The 10,683-nt window shown below is 49.0% G+C and overlaps 1 long non-coding RNA gene across 2 annotated transcripts; it reads right to left on the bottom strand.

Moving 5' to 3' along the window:
- Positions 1 to 2,133: 2,133 nt before the first annotated feature.
- LOC134476944 (uncharacterized) lies at positions 2,134 to 10,257 on the bottom strand. 2 transcript variants are annotated; one of them, XR_010048790.1, is made up of 3 exons: positions 9,416 to 10,257; positions 6,310 to 6,485; positions 2,134 to 5,123 (listed from the first exon to the last, which is right to left on the bottom strand). It is a non-coding gene; the product is annotated as an uncharacterized LOC134476944 (long non-coding RNA). The 2 variants fall into 2 exon arrangements; XR_010048789.1 differs by lacking the exon at positions 9,416 to 10,257 and adding an exon at positions 7,143 to 7,953.
- Between the last annotated feature and the right edge of the window lie 426 nt (positions 10,258 to 10,683).

The following is a 10,683-nucleotide window of genomic DNA, read 5'->3' as shown; positions in this document are numbered from 1 at the left end:
GTGGAGCCAGGATGTGATGTAATGGCAGGAAGAAGGTGTGTCTTGCTCTTTGTGAGTTCCTGTTTGCCGTTTGCAGCCACCATGAAAGGTGGCCCAGCCATGCCCGCCTGCCTGGGAGCCAACTGAGTGTGGACTGAAATCTCCAAAAACTGTAAGAAATAAACCTTTCTTTTCCCAACTTGGGCATCAGGTATGTTGTCTCAACAAAGAGCATAAAGTAACTCAGACACCGGGTCACCCAGCTCAGCATCCAGGGAGAAAGACCCTTCCCCACACAGCACAGTCCAGCACCTGTAGCCCAGACTGTGCAGCCAGAAACCTGATTCTGAGGAAAGGCCTCGAAGCATTGCTGAGAAGGGCTACCAGACACCATTTTCCTCTGACATCTTCCCAATTCTGGAGTCCCTGGAGCCCCTCACATCCCCAATATCTTCATTCAGTGAGATTCTCTTGTTCTGCTCCTGTATCCAAGGACTGTGGGGACTATGTCAGTTCCATGTGATCCTGCGATAAGAAGGAATGCAACAGAATTCAACAGAAAGGTTAAAAACAAAACAGAGACTGACATAGTTCCCACAGAAGATATATGTATATGTCCATACATATACATATATATATATATATAGAGAGAGAGAGAGAGGAATAAATATCTTTTCACTTTTACATTGCATTTCCCTTATGATCTGCCTAATTTTATCATTTGTTTGAAACAACTTCCTGTACACCACTCTTCCAGGGCTCTGTGGATTTTCTTCTTAAGGTATCGAAACTCCACAGCCCCCCAGGGACAGGTTTGTGGGTGCTGCACTTGCTGTTCTGAGTGAGCCTGCTCTACAAATCCAGGGCTCACGCTGCTGCACCTCTGTGTGCACGGATTGTGACACACTAAACACACAGCCACCTCTAATTCTTCTGCAGCAGCCACCCCTCCCCAGTCTGTTCAGAAGTTGGAGTACATTCTCCTTTGTGTGGGATACACTTGTCAACAGTATAGTATTTTAAAATTATACCTCATTGAGACATTCGTGATAGAAGATTTCCAGAAATGCTTCAGAAAGGGGCAGGAACAGCAGGGTAGGTGTGTTCAAAGTGAAGGGGATTCATGGCAATGTGTATTTTACTGTCATAAATTTTTCCTATTTAAAAATATAATGTATACTTTGATCATCACTAATAAACCCAAAGCAACAGCACACCGAAGCTCTGTAACCTCAGAATCAAGGTTCTTTACTTTAAAAAAGGTTCTTAGCTTTCAGCTATCTGCTATTTCTCGTTTCCCTCCTGTACTACTCAAAACAGGATCAGGGGAAGGCTTCCCCACCTTCCATTCTGCCTCAAGGACCGTAGAACCCCTGCCAGGAGGGACCAGGAAAACCCACTCCCACGATAAAGCATTCTGCTATCTCCTCACTCATTTGGCAAAAGACTCTGAGACAGAGGGATGCCCTCCATCATGGGCAGAAGATAGCCCAGGGACTAAGCAACTGTTCCCTGGCAGGGAATGTAACCTTGAGGACACTCCAGGAGAAGGCCAGTGGTGATGCTGCATTCAACTGATCCTCACAAGAGTTCACATCACAGAGACAGTGAAGATGGAGACTCTTCAGAAGGAAGCAGGGCACAGTGGGCTTGAGCCACCCTCCAGTGTAAGGAGACTGACCATCAGCCGCAGGGCAGTGTCCTCTTCTACACGGAGGCCCGGGATCCTACCGAATCCTAAGCTCACAGCGTTGCAGGACTGCAGTAGGTCTTGGAGAGCCGATGACTCGTCCTCCCACCAAAGGCTTGAGACTACAGCATCCAGATTCCCCCGGGTCATCAGCTGCTGTCTGAACACTTCCTGATGGAGGAGAGCTTACTACCTGTGCCCTGAGGTCAAGCAATGTTAGGGCAACCAGAGAAGCAAAACCAAGACAAAGTGAAGATAAGAGACCTTCTGGGAGTTTCCTGAACGTTACGGGAGGATTCTAATTGCTACAAACGCCTTCCTGGAGACTTCCTCTCTGTGGTCATTGCTTCCACATTTTGGTCCTAGCCCACGGTCTCATTCCCCACTCCAGAGAATTGCTTCACAAATGGGAGCCAGGGGATTGTTCTGAGACTTAAAGACAAGAAGAACCGGACACAGAGTACTACTTTTAAAAATACATGTTAGATGTTATTACAATCACATTGCAGGTAAAGGTGCCTGAGTAGCATCAGGTAATGAAACACTCTCTCACCTCAAATCCAGGCTCCAGTCTTTACTAGCTGGGCAAGCTTGGACAATTCATTTAACTACCCCGAGCCTCAGTTTCATCTGAAACAGTGATAGTAATATCCCCTGCCTTACAGGGTTAAATGACATCACACACACCAAATACCCAGGTCAGGGCACCGGAGGACAGAGCCCAGGGTCAGCCTCCTGTCCACACAGCTTGGCCTGCTCCGATGGGGTTCACAGACTTCATTCCAGGACAAGGAAATGCTGACCCAGGCTGAGCCGTCTGTGTAACCCTCCCTCATTCCACAGTGAATCTTCATAGAAAAACACTGGCTCCTTTGCTTTTTACTAGGTGACTTTTTAATCCATATCAAAATATTAATTCTGAATTTAGTTGGTATTTAGAAAGAAAATAAACACTCAGGACTCTCTGGTATATTTTCAAAGAGGTTGGGGAAAGAGGATAGGGTGGCAAGTAGAGCCCAGGTGAGATGCCCAGGCCTGGGAGGAAGCCGCCCGGCTTGGGCTAGGGAAAGAGATGGGCAGGGCAAGGCCTGCAGAAATAGCCTGGGCCCCTTACTTCCCTTTGCATTAGGCTTTGTTCTTTAAGAAGTGTTCAGTTCCAGTGCCTTGCATGATTTTGCAAGGCATGTGTGGTTGTAATGATTATAGTGATCTGTGTCCCAGGTCACAAGAGTTGCTAGAAATTGCTGTGGGTTTAGGAACAGGCTTCAGCGGGGAACTTCACTGGGAGATACTGGGAACAGAGGATTGTGTCCCTGGTCTGCCATTGTCTCACAAATCCCCGGCAGCCCGGGGATTTGCTGGACACATAGTGAGGGTACCGTGTGCAGAGGAGGGACCCTGTTTCCATGTCCCTCTCCTGTCTCATGTGACAAGCCTCACAGGGAGAGGACAGGCAGATCACGATCTCAAGTGTGCAAGTGTGCAAGTGGGTGTCAGCAGTTTCTCTTGAGTGCAGGAGGCCATGGAGTATTTGTCAGTTATTTGGCTTAGAGAATGATCTCATAGGAAGTTGCATGCGGTTGTGGACTCTCTAGGAGAGGACAAGGTGTGTTTGTGTCTGTATGTGTGATCCAAACTGAATTTCAGGGCCTCTTGTGTCAGTTTTGCTCCTGGGCCCCAAGGAGGCCTGGGAAATGGTTATGCACACTCACTGAGTTCTAAATAAAATCGTGAGCTCAAGTTTGAGAGAAGTTCCAGGACATATGGCCTGAGTCCCTGTCCCAGTGCTCAGCCTGCCCTTAGTTTTCAGTCTCAGAGTGCTGGGAAAGAGCAGGTGCTGACACCCTCTTGGGTCAGGACTCAGGAGGGGAACCTCTGCTGAATGGTTCGGGCCAGGCAGAATTTGGATCCTTTGGTACCTGGGCTGTGGGAAGGCAGAGTTCCATCCCAGAGGTGCACACTGGGACATGGAATTCTTTTCAGGACAGGAATCTACTGAGAGTGTCTGGTGTTTTGCTCTAAGGGGAGGAATTCAGGGCTTATCTGAGGCTGTGGCTGCATCTTGCAAGCCCGGCTCTGACGACACTCATCTCAGTCTCTATCCCTAAAGCTTTCAGATGCCCAAAAACCTGTATTTGCTCCCAGAACTCACAGGGATCCCCCTTCACCAGCTTTGTTTCCTTACGCAGGGACTCTGGCCCTGCTGGGCCCTGGAGTCCAGTGAAACACTTGTGACACTGCAGAAAGCTCAGGGTCATACTGGCTCTCCCTTATTTAACCTTAATGCCGATGTCCTGTACAGTCTCCCATAGCCCTGAGGATGTTCACAGTCAGGCACCGGAGCCCTCCTCCCAGTTCCACGGGGTCAGCTTCCTCCAGGCTGCTTCTGCTTGGCCCCCTTGAGGGACCTAGGACTGGTTTCCCAGTCCAGACTCATCACTCGCATCCTGTGGCTTCCTCGACCTACTGGAGGTGGAAGGGCTGCATTTGGCCTCTGCAGGCCACCTGCTGTCCTCCAGGATGCCTTCCGGCTTTGTTTCCACACTGGATGCCCAGGGAGACGCTTCTAGGGGCCTCTGAAGCCTGACATTCACATCCTGCACTAAAGGGATTTCTGCTTCTATTTCCACGCGCCCCAGGGTTCTTGAAAGACAAAGATCTTGCTTCTGTCTTTGTGACCCTAGGCGCTGCTGTAGGCACGGGTTGTTTGTCCAGTGAAGTCAGGAGCCGCAGTTTGGTTTTTGGTCAGCAAGTGTCCGTAGTGTCCAAGCGTGGCCAAGCAAACAGCTGCCAGCGGTTCCCAGTGAGACTTGTGCAGGGCTCAGATGGCACTGCGCGGGTCCGGAGTCTCTCTCTAGGTAACCACGGGGATCGTTTTGATTTCCCTTTCCCCTTCTCTCTTCCTCAGGTCCCCTTCCCATCTCTGAGTTCGTGATCCAGGTAGGAGACCACCGACCCGAAACCCTCTTAGAGAGAGCAGGGGGACTGAGACAGGAGGCGATCGCCCAGTGGAGGGGAGGAGACCCAGGTGTCCGGGCTGGCGGCGCACTCAGGTGCCGACGCGCGGGGCGACAGAAGTTCCAGGGTGGGCTGCTTTGGGGACTGAGAAAGGCCGCCCGAGTCAACTGCAAGCCCGCTGCCCACGCCGCCTTTCTCCCTCCGCTCTTCACCCTCGGGGCTGGGTTCCTCTGCTGTAAAACCCCCGCCTGCCTCTCGGGTGGCCGCGGAGACGCCCTCAGCTGCTGGGCGCGCCGTGCTTTCCTCTGGGCTCTCAGCTCCGGAACGCTCCGCCCGGGGTTGGAACCCTCTCTGCTGTGTGTGACCCAGATTTTCTGTGCCTGTGTTTGTCAGGAGTCCAGCTGCGGATGCCACATTTTCCTGGCTACTCAAGAGGCTGGAGCCGGAACATTCCTGGAGTCTATGAGTTCAAGACCAGTGCTGGTAACGAGAGACTCTGTCTCAAGGAGAGAGGGAAAATTAAATAAAATAAAACACATCTGGTAGGAATACTCAATACACAGTCTTACTAAGAAAAAAATTTAACAGTTGTAGTTTAATTCTCAAAATATTTACAACACAAAGAAAACAAATTATGCTGCTGATGATTCCTGATGACAAAAGTCATGGACTAGACATGATTAAAAATGCAAACACATGCTCACTGCAACACACATACAAAGGCGCCCCCAGTTCTCTTCTTTTCTCCCCATGACAGTGACCATGGCACCTTATACAGTTTTATGTGACAGACAAGAGTGGCGCTTAACCCCTGCGGTCTTCACAGACCTACAACCCCAGCTCAGCTGTGAGAGAAACATCACACAAACTCCAAATGCCTAGAGGCATTCAATCTCATCACAAAGGAGGAAAGTCTGAGAGCCTCACAGCTAAGGTGGCCCTAAGAGACATAATGCTCACGGTACTGACTCTGGATAAGATCTTCGGAGAGAAAAAAGACACCAAGCATGGACTTTAGTCAACAGAAACATATATATCACTATTGGTTCCTTAATGATCATAAATGTCCTAATTACCATGTAAAAAGATAATAATTGGGGAAGCTTCGTGATTTGCCTATAGATCTAAAATTATCCTAGATAACAAAGTCTATTGGAAATTCATGAAAGTTTTAAAACATAAAGCTGAAAAGTGCTTTTCAAAATAAAATAAAGAAAAAGGAACTTAGATGCAGAACTGCAACTGGACGCTGGGTATCGCAGCCTTGGAGTATCTGGCCTGGGGGTGCTCGGCCTGGGTGAGTGTGCAGCCATCGGGGGACCCCAGTGCAGAGAGAAGACCGCTTCCATCAGTTCTCTTCCCTATCCGTGCCCCGCTCCCAGCTATCCGGCCCCCAGCCAGCCTCTCTTACCACACCAATAGCCGTCAGCAGCAGTCCTTGATATACTGGTTGAAGATTCAGGTTGTAAAAGTTTTGCCCTGCCTGGTCCAGCCCTCAGTGGTCCTTATGTCCTGAACCCAGAATCTGCCTGCCATAGGTGCGAATATCCATGTTCATCAGTGCCCACGTTCGGATATCCTGGAATTAGCTGGGGTCACTCATGAAATGACCGAAAAGTGAGACTCGGCCCTCCTTCTGCCTGATTCTAGAGCCTAGGCGTTCTCAGGGCAGCGCAGCTCACCTAGGTGATGGTTAGCACAGAAGCACAGCAGCTGGTCGGCAGGTGTCTGCAACCAGAGTCAGGAACAGACTACCAGCAGCAAATGTTCCCAGCGGGCCAGAAGTCTCAGGGTGTCCTGAAGGCAGCGAAACAGCGCCCCCACCTGGAACATGTCTGTGCCACGTCCAGCCAGTCTCCTGCAGGAAGAGTTCCTGAACGGATTAGACACTGGTAGACTCTATTATAAACATCTTTCATTATAATAAATAGCATACCAGATGATAATATTAATGCATAGAAACATATCTTCAAAATTAAACAGAAATATGTTACATATGAAACCATTAATATAAAATGTCTTTTGTTACAGTCTTGGCGTTCTATTTTATATATTATCCTTGATTTAATTTTGTCAGGACTGTCTCAGCACAAGTCTGGCTTTTATTACATATTGTGAGCATTTAGAAGCTTAGTCCTAAAATACAGAGGACAAAACTGTGGTCTCTGGCAACCTCTCTGTCTCTGTCTCTCTCTCAGAGATGGAGATTCTTGGCTGAAATTAGGCAGCACCTCTAAGAAAGAGCTGAAAACATGTGGAACTCCACAGGGAACCCGACAAGGTCTGCACGAACCAAGAGTGACATTTAGCAGGGTTTGGAAAGGGACCTACAAGATGGTCATGAAAATGTGCCCGGCAACAGAATGTTTTTCTTCAGTGTTTGCCTCCTGAGGTAGAAACCTTTGTTACCCCCACTTTCGAAGTAAGGAGACTGAGGTTGGAGAGGGGTTACATAACTTGCCTACTTTTTGGCAAAGGCGGGACCTGACCCTGGTTTTCAGACTTACGGACTCACTTTGACCCTGCAGACCACCTTCATGAAGGCAACGGGAAAGAGAATCAGCCGTCCACTTTGGAAGGAGACTTCACATACCTGCGTATGCAGGAGCACATACAAGAATAAGAAATGTTGCCTGACTTTTAAACAGATTACAGGACAGAAAATCAGCGAAACCATATGGGTTTAGGAGCTCTGTTCTGCAGGTAAATAAAGCACATTACTAATGCTAGAAACCCAGGGAACTGAAACAGAATGGTGCCCTGCCTAGCCAGGCCTATAGAGTGAATGCTGCGTCCTCTGGCGCCACCGTGTGGTAGAAAGAGGGAGCAGCAGCGGGAGTGGGCTCCGCTGTACTATCTCCTCGGGAAGAATTGCTGAGCTCACTTTGGGGGTTTTGTAGCCTCAGAATTTGAACATCAGGTGGAGTGGAAGCCCAGAAAGCCTGTGCTCTCTCGTAAGGAATGTTATGGGCTGCAGTGATGAAACCGCTCAGATGCTCCGGAGCTTCTCTTCCCAGTCGGAGGCAATGCCAGGGTAAATGATATCCTTCATAAAATAAGCAACACAAAACCTCCTTTGACCTGTTCAAAGTTTTTAACTTGGTATTCTTCTTCCTGACATTTTAGTTATGACTCAGGATTCTGCGTGGTAGCAGGATTTATCCTGGGGAAAGCAAGGAATGATTCTAGCATCTCCACCTCCCTTCACATAAAAAGCTGCCCAAGAAATAGAGATAGCCACATCTCAGGACTTTGAATCCAGTCTGAAAGTCTAATCAGGAACCTTTGAAAAAGGGACAGCTCACCTGGGCATAATGGCACAGGCGTGTAATCCCAGCACTCTGGGAGGCTGAGGCAGAAAGAGACAAATTCAAGCCCGGCCTGGGCAACTTAAGACATAGGGAGAGTCTGTCTCAAATTTTTTAAAAAATCTTTTTTTTTTTTTTTTTTTTTTTGTTATTAAAGAGCTGGGGATGCAACTTAGTGCAAAGACCCTTGTTTCAATTCCTAGTATTAGCGTGTTAGCAGGCAGAAAGAGAAATCAAGTCACATGTTGTTGAACATAGAGACCCAAACATTTCTTGCTGTTTCACAGAGCAACAGATTCTAAATTCTGCTGAGGGCAAATTTGACAAATTAAGGCTATTCAGTCAGTTGGAGGACAACAAGGGGCTTCAATTCAAGGTGCCTGAGGTTATGAATAACAGTAACACGGATTTCTTCATTGTACTGTGGTGCTCTGCTAGAAACATAAACACAGTGCTGGAGACACCCTGCTCTCCAGGCATGGCTGTGCGCCCCTTGGACAGTGTTTCCAAATACTTAGGACCATTCCTGGCCTCCAAAGGCATTTCGAATAAAACCTAAACTCTGTGCCTGTCTTAAAAGATTCTGGGCCTTCCTGCTCTTCTGACCCCACTGCCTCTGGCTCTTCCCGACCCTGTTCCTTTTATTTTCCAGCCATGGGAAGTCTTTACTTTCCTGTCCCAGGGCCTTTGCATTGGCTAGCTCCCAGGAAAGTTCTTTCCTGCTTTCTCCTGGCCTATGCCTGCTCATTCTCAGGGCTCCATTCAAATGCATCTTTCTCAGAGAGGCTGATCTGGTCTTTCAAATTAAAGTAGGCCTCTTCCTTTTTTCTTCAGTTGAAGTGTGAGGCAGTTTTAGGGTTATCATGCTACGTTTCCTCAGTCACCCCTGCTTTGACTTGATTCCTCCATTATGTAACAAACCTCAGGAAAGCACAACAGTTTCTTGTTCACCACTGAGAAGCCAGTGTTTGTCTGGTGCTTAATGAGTGCTACTCAGTCTGTGTTTGTGGGGCCCATGCAGTGGTGTGTGCTTATAATCCTAACACTCAGGAGATTGAGGCAGGAGGATAGCAGGGAGTTCTGAGCCAGGCTGGGTACACAGTGAGTCCATGAGTTCAGCAAGCCTGAAACACAGTGATTTTAGCCTGAAAAAAGTCTGTTTGCTGAAGGAAGGCATGAACCATAAGAAGTTTGCCTCTGGATAATCACTTCAGCTTCCCGTTTCCCGCTGGCCCACTCGTCTCAGAGTATCACCCTTGTCTCAGTCATCGGTGACTTTTCCACGGGAGTACTAGACCATGTCTGGGGCTCCTTAGCTTGCCATTCTAAGATTTCCTGCAGGTACCTGCCTTTTGTCTCAGTCAAAAATGCTTTCCACAGATCAGATTAGCACTCCCCCACCACCCTATCCCCACCCACACCCCGATCCCCAGCACTCTGACCCCTACCACCCTGGCCACCACCTTCCTAGCCCACTTACCGTGGCCCCAGACCATGGACTACAATTCCCACAAGGAATGGCGGGCTAGCGACATTTGTGATTGGCCGATCCTCTGGAGGCCAATAGAACGTGGTTTTGTTGGCTCGCGCCTCACCGGGCCCAGAACTGGGAGGTGCCTGGAGCAGCAGAAGCCGCCCTGGTACTTTCTGGCTGCTCCAGACCCGGCTCCTTTGGCCACTCACTAACGGGTCTGTTCTCTTCTTTTTCTGGGGTCCGTCGAGAAGAGCGAGGACCACAATGTGTCTTTCGAAATGGACGAGTGGTGCGGGTGCTGCAGGGTATTCAGGTGAACCGCGCAGCCCCGGCCAGGGTGGGCGAGGAGGCCGCAGAAGCCACAGAGGCCGCGTCCTGCGGGAGCTGCGGGCCGGGGAGCGCGGAGTCCGCTCACTGTGTAGAGTGTCCTGCGGCTCTGAAGGTCCTCGGATCTTATGTCCAGGAAGAGGCCACTTGGGAACCTGAATCAGGGCGCCTGGCTAGATGCTTCACTACTCTGGTTTCAGGAAAGGAGTGGGAGACAGGGCCCGTGGGACGGGCACTAAGACAAGTGGGACGGAAGCCTGCGCCCACAAGCCACATCTGTCCGCTTAATTTCTGCGTCTCCTGAGTGTGTCCCTCGTGCCCTCCTCCACCCAAGGGTGCGCGTGCTCGTTCTATGTAGCTGAGGTGTTTCCACCCCGGATGACTGCTACAGCCTCTTGATGAGAACTCCTCCACTCCTCCTTTGCCTGACAGTCTGTTCTTCACAGTGTAGCCAAAGGGGGTGCTATTAAGAACTGTTGATCTGATTATACTCTTCTTGCTTAAAACTCTGTAGTGGATTCCTTGCAAATTTGAAGTGAGGATATGCTTAACTGCTTTTGCAAAGCTGTGTTAGTGTTTGCACCACGTCTCACGCTACTCATTAGCCTCAAGTCTTCTTTGTTTTTTCTGGAAAATACCAGCCTACTCCAGACACAGAACTATGTAGTTTGTGCCCACTACCCCTTCCCTGTCCCCACCTCCAGCTTTATGCAGTACCTGGCTTTTGTCCCTATGCATGTGGTAGCTCAGATGTCATCCAGGAATCCTTCCTTGAACACTGAAAGTAGCTTCTCACCCCACTGTCACATATTTCTGATTTTCGTGGCATTTGACACAGTTGAAACTTGTACTGATAATTGTGTTTACTTGTGTTTCCTCTTAAAAGTGTAAGCTTCCCAAGGCTGAGGTTTTTGTGTGATTCAGAACACTGTCCTTAAAATTTAGAA

Source organism: Cavia porcellus, unplaced genomic scaffold (genome assembly GCF_034190915.1).
Source record: "Cavia porcellus strain 051 isolate PalLab524CR breed Dunkin Hartley unplaced genomic scaffold, mCavPor4.1 scaffold_7, whole genome shotgun sequence".
Classification (NCBI taxonomy): Eukaryota; Metazoa; Chordata; class Mammalia; order Rodentia; family Caviidae; genus Cavia; species Cavia porcellus.
This window is presented reverse-complemented; position numbering and strand designations above follow the sequence as displayed.